The sequence below is a fragment of the Rhinolophus sinicus genome, linkage group LG02 (genome assembly GCF_036562045.2).
Source record: "Rhinolophus sinicus isolate RSC01 linkage group LG02, ASM3656204v1, whole genome shotgun sequence".
NCBI classification, from domain to species: domain Eukaryota; kingdom Metazoa; phylum Chordata; class Mammalia; order Chiroptera; family Rhinolophidae; genus Rhinolophus; species Rhinolophus sinicus.
Window position 1 is genome coordinate 8,890,538 of NC_133752.1, and position 3,515 is coordinate 8,894,052.

The 3,515-nt window shown below is 51.1% G+C and overlaps 1 long non-coding RNA gene across 1 annotated transcript; it reads right to left on the minus strand.

Moving 5' to 3' along the window:
• Positions 1-1,142: 1,142 nt before the first annotated feature.
• Positions 1,143-3,131, minus strand: LOC141568234 (uncharacterized). Its single transcript, XR_012491307.1, has 2 exons — positions 1,840-3,131; positions 1,143-1,737 (listed from the first exon to the last, which is right to left on the minus strand). It is a non-coding gene; the product is annotated as an uncharacterized LOC141568234 (long non-coding RNA).
• Between the last annotated feature and the right edge of the window lie 384 nt (positions 3,132-3,515).

The window sequence follows — 3,515 nt, forward strand, 5'->3', positions numbered from 1 at the left end:
ATTCATTTACCTAACTGCCTCCCCATCTATCAGTGCCTGGTTCAGGAGTAGAAATCCAATGCACATCTGTTGAATGGAATTGATTTTCAAGAGAGCTGGCAATTAGAAGGCTTAGGAGACAGTGCTCAGGAGATAGGACAAGGTGCCTCAAAATAAAAGATGAGTTAGGTAAGCAGGAGCCAATTAGCTGAGGACGCTCCAGCCTGTGATAAGGAGCTTTAATTTGATAGGAGACGATTGGGAACCATTCATCGTGGAGCTCAGAGAACAGCAGTGACAAGCCCCTAATGACACTCAAGGGCCTTTGAAACCTTTAATTGCTGCCTTCAATTTTTCTATTTCTGCATAGAAGTGACATGGCATGGGAGGATAAGCTTGAAGCTTCTATATGAGCCAGGCTGTACCGCCCTCAGCAAGGTCACTGTGAGAGGACCACCCCTCCCCTTTGTGCAGAGGGGACACTGCGAAGAAGCCCAGTTCAGGGTCCCCTCCAGGTCCCTGAACCCAAGATCAAGACCTTCCCTACCTCCTGCACCCCAACACCACACAAGGCTCCTGGGGTAGGAGGAGGCTTCAGGGGCCTGTGGACACCCCCATCCCACCACGACCAGCAGTCACCATCCCCATGGGCCCTTCTGCAAACTCTGCTCCCATGGTGACCCCTGGTTGGTCTCTGTCCTCCTTTGAGCATCTGTGGCTTTCTAGAAGCACATTCTGGGAGCAGCCTGCCAAATGAGGGAGCTGGGGCCTTGGCCGGATTCACCTGGCTACCAGCTTTGTCTCTAGGGCCATCTTCTACACTCTGCCCCACCCTGGACTCCCTGGAAGCCAGGGCTCCTGGAGAACGTCCATTCCTGGAGCACGCCTATCTGTTCCCTGCCTCTCTGACTTTGTAAATGTACTTCTGACCCTAGAACTGTCCTTTGCCTTCATGTCTACTGGAAGAAGAAAAGCAAGGCTCATGTCTTTCCTCTTCTATGAAGCCTCTGCGGACTTGTATAGGCATGGACTTGTATATTCCTCAGAAGCAGGATGCATCCCTCCCAGTGCCATCACCACCTTAAAACCCTACCAGGCAGGACTGGTACAGGAAGAGAGGAAGGCGGCTGTGAAATTCTGCTCATGGAGAAGTCACGGTGGGCTGCTTTGTGTATCTTTTATTTTCTCAAGCTTGGGAGCCCTCATTCCTTCCATCTGGCACAAAACCACTACCAGTGGTAGGAGACCAGTGGCTGGGCCTGGCCTCCCAAAGCCAGTGAGTGCCAACAGAAGGGTGGATTCCAGGTACTCAGGACAACGGCCTCTTCAAGCCCCAGAAAGCTGCTCGGTGTTGCATTGTTTGCATGTGAGGTAGCCTCTTGAACACACACAAGCACTCCCATTTCACCAGCCCCGTGAAGGTGACTTAATTATTGCCGAAGTTGCTGGGGCTGATTCTGGCTGCAAACCTCTCTCTCCACCCGCAAAAGGAAAGAAAACAAAAGCAAACCCCACGTCCAAAAAGAAAAGCCAAGCACTGTGCCAGGGCAGGATGGGGACTCTGAAGTGGGCGCCAGGTGCATTAATTACACTCGGCATGTTGGTTTATGACTGCGGTCACTCGTGTGCTATGATCTGGCCCGGAGTCTGTGCCAACGGATATATCCTTGGTATTTCATGAAGCAAGATGAAGATCGGCCAGATGGTGACTTCCCAAGGACATAATTCACGCTGCATTTCCTTCCCCAACATAGAATTCTGTAAAGGAATCTGGAATGCCATGCCGAACAAAACAGAACAAGAAAACTCAACCCCCAAGAAGGTGCAGCCATCAATTGAAGATTAATGTCCTGACAGTACCTCCGACAGGAGCCCAAATGGCAGTCAGATCCCAGGCTCCAAGCTGCAGATCCTGTCAATCCATCTCCCTGTCACTTGCAGAGCGAGCTGACGTCATCCTCCTCGGTGTGGCCAACGCACTGTGTGGGGGAAGGGTGAGCTCCAAAATGACACACGCTGCAGGAAACTAGGTCACTTACCTTTTTTGCTTTTTAATTAACTTTGTGTACTGACAAGCCTCGTCAGCACCTACTTGCCCGGTAATTTGATTTTGACGGTGAACAAGTAAAGAATGTGCTTGTGGCTTCAGCCTCTGGGACTAGTTCTGGGGAGCTGGGAGGGGAAACTGGAAGAAGAGCAAATCTGCCTTCTTGGAAACTCTTAAAAAGCAACACCAGGGAGCAAGCAAAATAGCCCGGTTCCGAGTTGGTTTAGGGAAGTTCTTGCTCGCTAAGGAGTTGTGTATCTGACCCACGTGGGGTTAAGCAACTCAATGTCACCCACCTGTCAGTGGCATTTTAAACGCCATAAGCCTGTCTGGAATCTGTGCAATTCCCACAACCTACACACTTGAGTCCTGAAGCACTAAATAAGGACACGTAGACTGAAGGTCACGCTGCTTCAAAACAAGGTCAGCCCAAGTCAGCTCAGAAGCAGATGTAACCGGGTAAAGTATGTGGCTGGGTGTGCCCTTGTCCCTGTGTTCTCTGCCCACAGACCCTCCACGTCATAATCCTGTGTGTGCCCAGAAGCAAGACAAGTCCTCACCTCATTTGGGACAAAAACCAGCCTAGAAAATGATATTGCTGTGTGGTGTTTTTGCTGTTGTTTGTTTGTTTTAAAGGAATAAATACTCACATCTGTGTTAAAGGAGTGAATAATGTAGTAACAGTGGCCAAGGCCGTTTCTCACCCACCCGCTGATGCACACACGCTCACCAGTCTCCACAGCGTCTTGCCAGGTGTACCTGCTGACAGAATGGGCCCTGGCGTCAGATGGCCTACTTCCCCACCTACCGCTGTGTGACCTCACACCTGTGACTCAACATCTCTAGGAATCAGTGTCCCAGAGAGAAGTAAGAAGAGAACCTCGGTCAAAAGCTGGTAAGGACAGAATGAGAGACGCCTGAAAGCATGGAGGGAGCCTAGCACGTACCAAGTGCTCACAAACGACCAGCGATTGTTATTACTCAACGTGCGTAGCTGCGGAAGTAAAATCCAGAGTCTCTAAAGCTCCACCAAGGGTACATCTCTCTTACGCGATAAAAATAAGATGGGAACCCAGGCCCTCCTTGTCTGCTACTTCCTGCTCCGCTCGAGGACTGCAAATTCATGGCAGAAAGCCCAGTGACAACAGTCTGTCCTCCAGGGGCATGATTTGGCAAGCTGAGCTTTGGCAAACAGCCCTCCATGCCCATTTAAAAAAAAAAAAAAAGCCTCTCTTGTTTCTTCCGAAGGCTTTTTGAACCCCCAAATAAAATGCTATTCTTTCCCCCGACCAACAGAAATAGCTCCAGGGGCGCTGGCTCCTCGTCTAGGAACCCGGGGCTGACCCCAGCCTGAAGAGCCTGGGCGGTGTGACTCAGCAGAAGCTGGCCTGCAGCTCAGAGCCGCCCACCCTGCCAGCCAGAAAAGGAAGGCCTCTGTGAGGCAAACAGAAAGGGACACTGCGAAGGCTCCCCCTCCCCACACCCGGGG